General features: G+C 33.0%; 2 long non-coding RNA genes across 2 annotated transcripts; both read left to right on the top strand.

Annotated features, from left to right (window-relative positions):
- On the top strand, positions 919-4,833 carry LOC110264919. The gene is made up of 4 exons (XR_002351277.1): positions 919-1,179; positions 2,340-3,047; positions 3,792-3,991; positions 4,458-4,833. It is a non-coding gene; the product is annotated as an uncharacterized LOC110264919 (long non-coding RNA).
- On the top strand, positions 7,677-8,055 carry LOC110264517. Its single transcript, XR_002350701.1, has 2 exons — positions 7,677-7,904; positions 7,987-8,055. It is a non-coding gene; the product is annotated as an uncharacterized LOC110264517 (long non-coding RNA).

The raw sequence follows: 13,124 nt of genomic DNA, 5'->3' as shown, positions 1-13,124 counted from the left end.
GTGGGTACTCTAGGTGGCGGCAACGTTGACAACGAGGTCCCGACAAGCTCCCGACGTGGCGATGGTGACAGTTCGACGGCGAGGGAGAGAGAAGACAAGAAAGAGAGAGAGAGTTTGGACAAGTGAGGGAGAAGGGTTCCGCGTTTGAATTTTAACCCAATTTTACCGTCAAATTTTTCGGACAGTAAATGACCAAAACAACGCATAAAATCATTATACCGGCAAAATACCAACGGTAAATTCAACAGTAATATTGGTGCCGTTGAGTTATATTTTTGCGCCAATAATTACCATCGACTTTAGCGATAGAAAATCTCTTCCGACGATAACTTTTTATGGTGACAAATTTCTCCTCCTTTCTGTCAGAAAATTCGACGATAAATCTACCGGTACAAGTCAACGCTAAACCCGATGGTAACTCAACGGTACTCAACATTTTTTTATTGTATGAGAGCACAAAAAGTATTATAAAATATTTTATCAAACTAGAAATGTCAAAATTATTAGGCAATGTTTGGTTACTCGCATCTTCCCATTAGTACAATGACAAAATTATTAGGTAGGTTAGTGGTCTTCATGACACAAATATAGAAAGAGTTACAGATATAAAGATGTACACATTGTTTACTATATTTGCTGATGGGTCATTTATAGCATACAGATTGATTTATACAGATTGAAGGAGATTATGACAAGTGGCACAGTAGGGAACATGCTTGGCAAAGCTCTGTCACCTTGTCTGGGCTTGCTAATTGAATGGAGCCGGCTAATAGAATCAGGAGACAAAGTTGCAAATTTTCAACTGGATTTAAGGAAATGGGCTGCCCTATTGTTTTTGTTTTTTTATTTGGGTCATCAGTGATGGGCTCCTTTAATCTAATTGGACTTATACATCTTCTACCTTACTTCAGGGTTTTATAGAACAGAGCACTACTGTAATCCCTCTTCTCCGATCGCTGTCATCGTGTTCCTTGCTGCTAGAGCTAGGGCCTTGTTCTTTCTGCTCTGCTTCGCGGTGTTCATCTGCTCATGCCGTTCTGAAACTTCTGCTCTGGTTGGCGTTCTGAAACCTTTGCTCTGCTCCGCCGTGGTGCCGTGCTCTGTCGTCTCAAGCAAATCGAGAACTATCCGCCGTTCACCTCTTTCTCTCAAGCCTCTCGCATCATACTCAATCCTTAGGTATCTCTTCCTCCATGTCTTTATTACTTATTTCTTCCTAGTAATTTCATGGAAGTTCTATTTCGGATCATTTCTTCTGATGTGCTGTTATCAAACTACCGAATTTAGAGTTTTTCTCTTGTTGATTTTGGTTTTGGTTTCATTGAATTTTGATTTTGGTCCACTCTCTACGATTGTTAATTTTGTGATTGTGCCGCTACTTTAATTTTGGATTTCAATTTTTAATATTTTTGCTAATGCATAAGTACATAAAGCAGAATAATGACATTGCTCTCTGTGCACCCGGGATGGGTATCAATTACTTTCACTTCTCTACTTTCTTTTCTTCGTACACCTTATTGCCTCATTACTTCTTTTTCCCTTAGCTTTCATGAAGAAAATTATTATTATTTTAATATAACCGATATGGTACAATTACTTGATTCATTGTGTCAAAAACAAATAAGAATTAAGATACAGGAATCTTAGATATGATTAAGTTATCTTGACCTTGTTAATAGTTTTGAATTTTCAGATATAATCCAAATAAAGAAGCTAGTATTAGTAGTTTTGAATTTTTAACCAATAACGAAAATCCATCTTGCATTGTTTCTTCTCGAGTTCTCTCCGTGCTTCTTGAATTCACATCACTTTTGGCTAATGGAGTTGAAGCAAAAGCTGAAGTAGGTGATAACTATGTGTATGCAACTATTGATTTGTCGCCTCATGATAAGTTGTTAGTATATTGATAATTCATATAGTATATGAGAATATAATATATTTTGGAACTAAATTATGAGGGTTTTAATCTTTTAAGTAAGAAATAGGTGTTTTACTCTAACTTAATTATGCCGTGGATTTAATGTATTGGTGCATGACAATTATATTCACAGGAATTTTTTGAAAAGCTCATGAGCAATGCTGTTAATGCCTAGGCACTACACTTAATATGAGCTGTGTATGTAGCAATATTTGAAGTGCTTTTATGATTTTAGCATCTAATTTATAATTGAAGTTTGGTGTTTAAGTGCTGTTTTGGGGATATCAATTGTACCTTTAGGACTCTGTTGAAATTTATATCAATTGTTGCTCCAAAAAGAATTTAAGACTGTTGAAATTAAAGCTTTACCAAATTGAATTTAAGACTGTTGTGACTGAATTTGTTTCTTTGCCATGTACAGTGGTGACTAGGGGTGTTCAAAACCGATCCGGACCGAACTAAACCGAAGGATCAAACCGAAAAAACCGAAAACCGAATTAATCAAAAACCGAAAAAACCAAAAAAAAACGTTGTTTTGCTGTTTTTTGCAGTTCGGTTCGGTTTTTGGTTCTTACCACCAAAACCCTAACCGAACCGAACCGAATCGGTTCTACAAAAACCCTAAAAATTAAAAACTACCTACCCCACCCCCCCCACCCCCCTGGAAACCTAACCCCCAAATCCCAGATCGGAGCCAGCCTGAGCCACCATATCTCACCCTCTGCTGCCTGCGCACCCACTCACCCAGCCACGGAGCCAGCCTGAGCCACCCACGTCCTTGAGTCTCGAAGCCTTCCTCCAAATCCCACCGCCGAAGAGAGCAGATCCCCCACCGCCGGTACACCACGAAGACGAAGACCCAGCTCAACACAGCACCTCGCCTGGCTCGCCACCACCCAGTCACCCACTGACCCAACAGCCACAGGGCAGCACAGCAGACAGCACCGACGGGCGACGATCAACACAGGACCTTCGACCTCGCCACCTCCGACCTCGCCGCCTCCACCCAGCAGCGTTTCTGGGTTCTGGGTTTAGGGTCACCCACGATCAAGACACTGAAGACAGCACCTCCCAGTCTCCCACCCAGCCACCGATTCAAGTGAATATGGAGCCCGAGCCATCTATTCAGGTAATCTTTACTGATGCATTGTTGATATTGCTGGTTATTGATTTAATTTATTCAGTTTAGGGTTATTGTTGGTATTGATGTTTACCATCTATTCAGTTTATTGTTGGTAATTTGGTCTTGCTGATTTATTGTTCAGTTTAAGGTTATCAGTTTATTGTTCAGGTTTTGTTCAGTTTATCAGGTTTTGTTCAGGCATTGCTGATTTATTGCTGGTTATTGATTTAAACTTTAGTTTATTGTTGGTTTCTGTCCTTGATTTAGTGTTCAGATTATCGGGTTTTATTCAGTTTAGGGTTATTGTTGGTATTGCTTAATCATTGCTTAATCAGGTTTTATTGATTAAACTTCAGTTTATTGCTTAATCATTGCTGTTTATTGATTTATTGTTGACTTGGTAATTTGGTATTGTTGCTGCCTTACTGGTTATTGATTCATTGTTGTGACTTGGTTAATTTGGTTAAATTATACTCAGCATTGTTAATCATTGCTGTTTATTGATTTATTGCTGACTTGGTAATTTGGTATTGTTGCTGCCTTGTTGGTTATTGATTCATTGCTGATTTGCTGGTTATTGATTCATTTGTGACTTGGTTAATTTGGTTAAGAGAACTTCTAGGCAGGGATGAACATTGTTGTTATAGGCAATTTTTGGTAGTGATACATTGTTGCGCTATCTATAATGATGAACATTATGACTTGTTTAACTTTCATTTATGTTTTCTGCCTTTATTTTGCATGTGCAAGTTTGGGGCTGATGTGATGGAAGTAGTTGCATCTTGGACAAAAGCCTTGTGCGTTGACATCTCTCAAGGCCGCATACCAAATCATGTTGATGATGTTAAAGCTGAAGCTAGTGAATTAGGAAATAAAGTTTTGTCTAGTTGAAGTGTACTTGACATTGGGACAGGCAATAGTTTGCTTCTCCAAGAATTAGCTAAACAAGGGTATGGTATTTCTTGCGATGTTCTGCACTTTTAGTAATATATGCTGTATAATTCTTTTATATAAAAAAAGAGAAAAGAAAGACTTTGTTAAAGTTAGCAAATTTCTGAATTACTATTTATTATAACAAAATGTGTATTGTTGGAAATCGGAAGGCATGTGAATCTTGTGCCATATAAATTTGTTCTACACAAATATATTTAATTGTTAATTAAATGAGAATTCCATAGCATCAAAAGTAAGGTGTGAATATGTGAAAATCATGAAAAACAAAGATATATTCAAGTAAACAAAGAAAGTTGCTACATAAAGGTGGCATGGAAATGTATATACTATTATATGCTTTTTTTGGAGGGAAGGTACACTTATAAGTACTTGGAAGTTCTGCCTATTGGTTTCTGAGAGATATCTGGGTTTTTTTATGTTGCATTGCATGTGTTATTAATCTTACTCTTGCTACCTTTCCAGGTTCTCTTATTTGACTGGTACGGATTATAATGAAGGGGCCATCAGCCTTGCTCAAAGCGTTGCTAATCGGGATGTATTTTTTTTGAATTGATTGAAAAAACCGAACAAACCGAACTGAATCAAACTGATTTTAATTGGTTTGGTTTGGTTCGGATGGCTTCGATAAAAAAATCGAACCAAACCGAACCGCAGTTTAATTACACGATCGAATCGGATGACTTTTTCCTCAAAAATCGAATCAAACCGCACCGCGAACACCCCTAGTGGTGACCACACAGTAATGATAATTGATTGTGAAACTTGATAGCTTAATAAGCTAATCACAAAGTATTAAACTATTAATCTTATTATGATCATGTGATAATTTCTTGCTAAAGGCATGGATAATGCATAGGCCTGCTTTATTTTATGTCAAACCACTAGTTAATTATAAGCATTATTCACCACGCCTGATGTTTGAGAAATCTAAAAGTTGGATAAATGTGAATTTTATACCTAACCAAAGATATTTTTGCATCTTACTTTCTAAGTTTGGAATAATCTTTGTTGACTGAAAATTGCTAGAGACAGAGCTAAGTACAGCAAAAAGAAACATGGTGGGGGTTTATAATGATATTCATTGTTCAAGACATCAGTCACCGAAAATGGAAAAATAGAAGCTAAGCAAAAATGAAGATGTACGGAAAATGGAATAATTAGTTATGCCCTTCTTGTATTGCTGAGTCATTAGATTTGTATTCAACTCTTTTTAAGTCAGAATATATATTTTGTTTAGAAGTTTTTTATTAAATCGACTTGTCATATATTGATATTTGAACTAAAAATCTTTATACAATATGTATAATGTTTTTGAAATTTTAACATGATAAAATTTATTGGTTATCTTTTTTTTTTTTTGTGTGTATCTTTATTATTATTGGATCCAAGTTATAATGGAATGCTTAAAAGTAAATTAAAAGTAAATTATGTTTGTCTTTTTGTCATTCTTTTAACACTTGTCATTAATAATTGATAACATGAAATATTAATAAAGTATTTTTTGACTGAATTATTTAGTCTTTAGGAAAGCATTGTTAATACTATCTTATATTAGGCTAGAAAAACATGATAGTAGTTAGAGGAATAAGCAAGTTGTTTTTCCAATACAAAAATAGTAATCAAATTTTGTTTTTAACCAAGTTTAATCAAATTAAAATTTGCCTATGCATATTTTTTTGTATGTTTTTTTTCTCCTTTTTCTTTATTATTTACTAATTGTTCCAAGTTTATAAGGTCAATAGATAATTTATCTTGTAATATCTGTTAAATAAATTTAATTACTCTATCAAAAAGATTAATAAGACAAAATCTAACAATAATGTAATTCTATCAACTCTTAATCTTTATTTAGTTCTTATCTTCCTTATTTATGTTAACCAAAATTTATGTGTACTTATTTAATTTTCAAATAAGAATAATATAAAATTCCTTTAATTCTCTTCCATCCAAAATTTCATATCCATCCTATTTTCTGTTTCGATCTTCGCCTGGACCATCACGTGTTGTTGCAGTTCAAGCACGGTATTTATTGCCACCTTCAAAGTCCTCTTCCGCTTGCCGAGTGCCGTCTCCGTTCCACGTATTGCTCCTCCTTTCAAGGCATTTGTCTTTTTTTTTCTTCAACTTCTGTTTCGTTCTCCTTTGACTGTTATAAGAAATAGGAAAATCTCATGAAACGTAAAGAAGCCCAAACAATTTCAGCCCATTTTTCAAAAAATCCATAATCACACACTCACATCAACTTTCTTAAAGTAAACAGCCGACACACTCTGATAACCATCTGCTATAATCTGCGCTGCCAAGCTTTTATGTGCGCAGTCCACAGAAGAACGAAGCCAAAAGTCGCAACATGCTCCATGCCACAACGGATCCATATGTATGGATGTTTGTTCCAGTCCATACTAGAGAATTTGCCTTGTTTATTTTGTGATAAATTTTTTAGTTTCTATTTTTTTTTTTACAATTTTCTTCCTATTATAGTAATTAACTATGAACATAACTTACATTATGTGTTTCATGGTTGTATATATTTATTTATGAATATATTATTCTTTCTATTATTATATTATATATGATATATCATCTCCTTAATAAACCATTGTTGGTCTAACAAATAATGTGAACATTATTTATTGTTACATTTGCTCTGTCCAGAATCAAATCTAAGAGAAGACTGTCTAAGAAGTAATACTATACTTTATTATCTTCAGAAAAGTTGTTAATAATGTTTTATGATTCTATGTTCTTTATATCTTAATGGTGAAGGTAATTCTTGCATTATATAATTCCGTGATTGTTATGCCATAAAATACAATTTTTTGGTTTAAAACTAGATCATTTATATTCATCAATTAGCTGAGAATAATTGCATGTGATTATTTTATTCATGTTCGTGCGTAGCACGGATTCCGACTCTAGTTTAAAATATAAAAAGTTGGAGAGTCCAAGTAAGTATTTCCTCTAAAAAGTTACTGTAGTAATCTCTAATAGAACAACATTTGGCATCCAAGTTATGATAATCTAATGATAATAGAAGATAAATAAACCATATCATTCTGAAATCAAATAAAACAAAAAATATAATAGTTTTAGTTCTTATTCTTATTTTTGGTACTTTCAAATAAATATGACCAAATTAATTAACTTAAAATATAAAAAGTAATAAAAAATTAAAATTAAAATTAAAAAAAGAAATTAAAAGTGTTATTCCATGGTATTTAGAAAGGAAAGGACTATTACTATTCTTTTTTGTATTTACAAAACAAATTAATATTTATCACTAAAAATATTTAATATCTTTTAGGGAGTGACTATGGTGTGGATAAAAAATTATCTACATTTGTGATGACATGCCTTAGAATATAATTGTTAAAATTAGATCAAACCGCCTGATTCGATCGACAAACTAACGAATTAGACCTTAAATTGATTCGTTCTAACATTCAAAAAAATTTTAACATACCGGTAGTTGGTTTGAGATAGCCGTCTAATAAGAGTGATATGACGATTCCAGAGATGAACGAACTACTTGATTTTCAGATTGATCCTTGAATCAAATGAAAAAAGATAAATATAATAGTTTTAGTTCTTATTCTTATTTTTGGTATTTACAACAAATTGAATATATAGCTACACTTATTTTACCACGCTTAAAATAAGTCTCTATCTAATAATACTGTGACACTTTTGCATCAAATTTTTAACCGTCACTAATCACTATACTGAGTCTATATGTCTCACTCTTTCTCATTTACAGATTTATTTCCTATTTCTTCCACCCTATTATTATTCACGCTCGTTTGATATGAGAAGAGAAGAGATGAGAAAGTATCATCACAGCGTAGCCTTCACCACACTGCAGTTCGCGTTCGCCGATCGCCGTCGCCCTTCTCTTCCCCTCTTTTAGGAGTATGAAGCCTAATCTATTCTGTTCTTTTCACATTCTGCAGTGAAATCGCGCGATCATTCTAATTCAGAGCTCTCGCAACAGAGCAACCAAAAACTTTCGTGGATTTCGAATCAATCACTCAGGCCATGAATGGTATATCTTTCTTCTTTCTTTTTCATGTTTTTTATCAAATTTTAATAATAAAAAATTTATTTTCTAAATTTATGGATTGTATTATAAAGAACCTCAGTTACATAGTCACTCACTTGCATACTGAGACCAAAATTATCAGAGATCCACTGCCAGAGAAAAATGAAAAATGCAGTTTACACGTGTGTGTATTGGGTTTGTTTATCCTTATATCAGAGATCCACTGCCAGAGAAAATTTGTTTAGGGTTATATGTGTAAAAAAAATTTAAAATTTGTCAAAAAAATAAATTTTGACACTATTTTAACTATGAAAATATGTTAATAAAAGTTTTATCAAAAATAGTATTTTTAACATATAAGTAATTGTGAAAAAAGTTTAAATCTTATTTTGATAAATATTGGCTGTCAAAAATAATTTGTTAGAAAAATTTGAGAATATATTTTCTGTGATACTTATTAACCGTCAAAAATACTATTTATTTTGACATTTATTGACCATAAAATATTCTCAACAAAAATTTTTAACAAAGAATGAGATGAGATCTTGAAACTGAAGAATAAATTAAGATTTTGAAGATAAAGAATGAGTAGTAGATCTCAAATTGAGAGCAGTGTGATGTCAAAATTGATAGAACCCGGAAAAGAAGAGAAATAATGGAATAAATTGAAAATAAATGAGTGTCAAAATTGAGAAGTAATTTTCTACGGTCAAATTATTCATCAAGAAAACATAGACAATTTGACATTTGTGATATTTGTCAAAAATATATATTAATTTTGACATTTAATTATGGTGTTAAAAAACAAAGTGTTAAAATAGCTCTCTTTTCTTGTAGTGTCCAGAAACAGTGTTCTATCTTTTTGGACACAATGTGAGGATGGCACGTCCCCTTGGTTTAGTATAGGGGTCTTTGGTTCTGAACGCCCGAAGGCTAGAGTTCTTAGTTTCTTGGGTAACACTGTGTGAGAGAGAGGGGGAGACGATGAGAGACCACTGTGCGAAAAATGGTTGGAAATGAAAAATGCAACTTACACAGTATGTATGTGTGAGAGAGAGGGAGATGATGAGAGGCCACTGCGAAAAATGGTTGGAAATAAAAAATGCAGCTTACACAGTGTGTGTGAAAGAGAGGGAGACGATAAGAAACCACTGCGAAAAATGGTTGGAATTGAAAACTGCAGTTTACACAATGTGAGAGAGAGGGAGACGATGAGAAACCACTATATATGCAAAAAACGGTTAGATATGAATATGTTAGTGGTGGCATGGTTAGAAATGAAATATGGTTATACGTGATAACCGTACGTTTCTGATGATCCCTGATGTACGTTCATCACAATGCAAACGCTCATGTTTACGTATGATAGAAAAAAAATTTTTGCCGTATATGCTCATATTGTAATAACGCTCATAGTTAGTTTAGTCATTTACTTATTTATTTTATATTTATCCACTTCATGTGGTAAAAAAACAACGTATAGTTCAAATAAATGACTAAAATTCGGATAATACAAATGTAGGCTATTTTTTTAACTATGAAAAAAAGTGTTATATATACACTAAAATTAATTATAAAAGTCAACTGTAAAATATAAGTTGGAATATAAATACAGGTTAAAAATAAATTAAATCACAATTGTATTTATACACAAATACATTAATGATTGATTTTAGTGTACGAATATCATTTTTAATAGAAAAAACATTGGTGTTACACAGTAAAATATATATTTATACAGTTATACTGTTATAATACCAGTGCAAATCGCAAGTTGAAAAACGCAAGTTGTATTTTGTATTTTCAAAATTTGTTTAAGAATAACAAAATGGATAATAATAATATAATAATGTTAATAGTACTAGTATTTCTAATATTAACTAACAATAACAATAATATAACCAAAACTGGTGAACAGTCATAACAATAATAAATATATAGTTTGGGTTAGAAGTGAACCGAGTTGAGTTGAGTTAGATCAATTTTAAGCTTGATTCATGAAAATTGAGCTTGGCTTATGACTTGACTCATTAAAAATTGAGCATATTTCTTAAGCTCAAATTCGGCTCACCGAAAATTCACGAGCTGGCTCGAACTCACGAACTGTTTCAAATAATAGACACATAATCTATAATTTTATATCAATAAATTATAATTTATATATTTTAAAAATATTTAAAAATATTATTTTTATATATTATTTATCTATCAAAGTAGACTTTCCTCAAAAAGGCAAAATAAAAGAACCACCAGCGCGACAAACTGACTTGCGAATATTACAAGCAAGGGAATAGTAAAGGTATGAAAAAATCCTCCAACATACAAAGCAAAGCATAACTGATAGTAGAAGACATAGAAAGGACTAACCTTTATCTGTAGACGCAAAGAGGAGCAAGCACAGTAACGACAAAGTACTCCGAGGAGGAAGGCTAAAGAATTTTTGCCTTTGAATGAGAAAAAACAAGAAGTGTAGGGTGTAGGCAAGAAGCTTCAGAAGATGAAAGAAAACAGAAAAAAGAGAGGGAAAAGTATTTATAACACACCAGGGGCATAGTGGTGAAACAACGCGATCATTAAAGAAACGCGCTGTTACCAATGTAGCTGCTCCTACGTGTAAATGCGAAACCCCAACGGACGCGACGTTTGATTAGACATGACGGTTGAGAAACTTAAAATCACGTCGGTTTTAAAAATTACGTCGGCTACAAACCCGAGTTCAATACTCGAATCCCAACTCATAACCAAAAGAGATCGGACTCGAGTAGGGGCACTGTTTATACCCTGACACTATGGCTCAGGTCCAAATAAACCAAAAGGCCCAATCCAAAGATTGGCCTTTGATAAACCACTATTTTATGGTTTATCTTGTGCTCAATTGAGTGGTTTCTATCTACTCTTTACCCACTTATTCATACTATTTGCATGGTTTTACATTTGCCTTCCTAATTATGTGCGTTGATTGAAAACATGCTTCTTTGATCTTATATTTGCTTATTATTAATCCTCTCTTATTACCATTAGATACCTTGATATGTGTGTTAAGTGTTTTCAGATATTATAAGGCAGGAATGGCTCAGAGGATGGAAAGGAAGCATGCAAAAGTGGAAGGAATGTAAGAAGTTGGAGAAATTGCTAAGCTGTCCAGCCTGACCTCTCTGCACTCAAACGGCTATAACTTTAGCTACAGAGATCCAAACAACGCGGTTCTAGTTGCGTTGGAAAGCTAACGTCCGGGGCTTTGATTTGATATATAATATGCTATAGTTCCCCTGACGCTAGGCGACGCGACCGCGTGATCTATGCGGCCATGTCGCAGTGACGGAAATCAGCGCAGTTGAATTCGAGACCAGCGAATTCTGGGCTGTTTTTGACCCAGTTCTCGGCCCAGAAAACACAGATTAGAGGCTATAAAGTGGAGGAATGGATCCATTCATAAGAGGGCTCTCATATTCACAATTTTAGGAGTAGATGTAGTTTTTATAGAGAGAGGTTCTCTCCTCTCTCTTAGGATTAGGATTTAGGATTTCTCTTAGTTTTAGAGTGACTCTCAATCCCAGGTTCTTTATTTTTATTTATTTTTATTTAATTTATGAACTCTTCCGTATTACATATAATTTTCTTAATTAATGTTATTTGAGATATTTCATACTTATGATTGCTCTCTTTAATTTATTAATGCTCTGTGTGTATCCAAATTATTTTCATTCATGTAGACATTTTTCTCTTTTGGCTTTGGTTGAGACCTTGGTAACTCTTGAGTTATCAAACTCATTGTTGATTGAAAATTGGAATTAATTTGTCCACTTAACTTACCTTCATAGTTAGAGGTTAATAAGGTGGAGGAAGAATCCAATTCTCATCACAATTGATAAGGATAACTAGGATAGAACCTCCAGTTCTCCATACCTTACCAAGAGATTTTATTATTGTTAATTTATTTTACTTGTCATTTAAATATACCTGTGCACATTGCCCAAACTCCAAATTTCTCAAAACCTCCCAATTTACAATCTTCATAACCAATAATAAGAACATACCTCCCTGCAATTCCTTGAGAAGACGACCCGAGGTTTGAATACTCGGTTATCAATTTCAAAGGGGTTTGTTACTTGTGACAACCAAATGTTTGTACGAAGGGATTTCTGTCGGTTTAGAGACTATATCTACAACGCAACCGTTTCTATGAATTTCTTTACTGGTAGAAAACCTAACGTCAAAATGGCGCCGTTGCCGGAGAATTGCAAACATGTGCCTTATTATTGGTTATTGTAAATATTTTTTTTGCTTTTTGTTTGTTTAATTGTTTTTATTTTTGTTTTTATTTTTGCTTTTTCATAAATTAAGAGGTTATTGGTTTTTATTTAGTTATTAAAATTTTTTTTTTCAAAAATTTGTTCTTAATGTTCATCTTGATCTTCAAGTTGTTCTTTGCGTTTGTCTTGACCTTCAAGCTGTTCTTAGTTGTTTTCTTCGTTTTGATCTAAAAATTTGAAATTTGGTGTCATTTTATTGTTTTTCTCTCTCCTCATTAAATTCAAAAATATTTTTTATTAATTTTTTTCGAAAAAAATATATTTTCAGATTTTTATTTTTAAAATTTTTATCTTATCTTATTTCAAAAATCAAATTTCAAAATTCAAATTTAAAATTTTTCAACATTTAAATTTAAAAATTTTCAATTTTCAAATTTCAAATTTCAAAAATTCAAATTTCAAAAATTTAAAATTCAAATTTCAAGATTCAAAATTCAAATTTTCAAATTTCAAATTTCAAAATTTAATTTTTAAATTCAAAATTTAAATAACCTTTTAATTTAAATTTATTTTTATTTTCATTTTTAATTTTTATTTTGTTACTATGAACTCTCACCCCTTTGGCTATGAGTCTGGTTACAATAATGTTGCAGGAAGAAGAAATTACAATGAGAACAGGCATCAAGGTTGGAACAATCAAAGATGGGAGGAGCCACAAGGATTTGATCAACCCTCATGGCAACAACCACCTCCCGTGGACTATCAACAACCACCACCATATGCCTATGAACCCTTTCCTCAACATGACTTTGGACCACCATACTCACAAGCCCCTTT

The sequence above is a fragment of the Arachis ipaensis genome, chromosome B07 (assembly GCF_000816755.2).
Source record: "Arachis ipaensis cultivar K30076 chromosome B07, Araip1.1, whole genome shotgun sequence".
NCBI classification, from domain to species: Eukaryota; Viridiplantae; Streptophyta; class Magnoliopsida; order Fabales; family Fabaceae; genus Arachis; species Arachis ipaensis.
The sequence above is the reverse complement of the archived record's forward strand: the minus strand, read 5'-3'. Positions and strand labels throughout refer to the sequence as shown.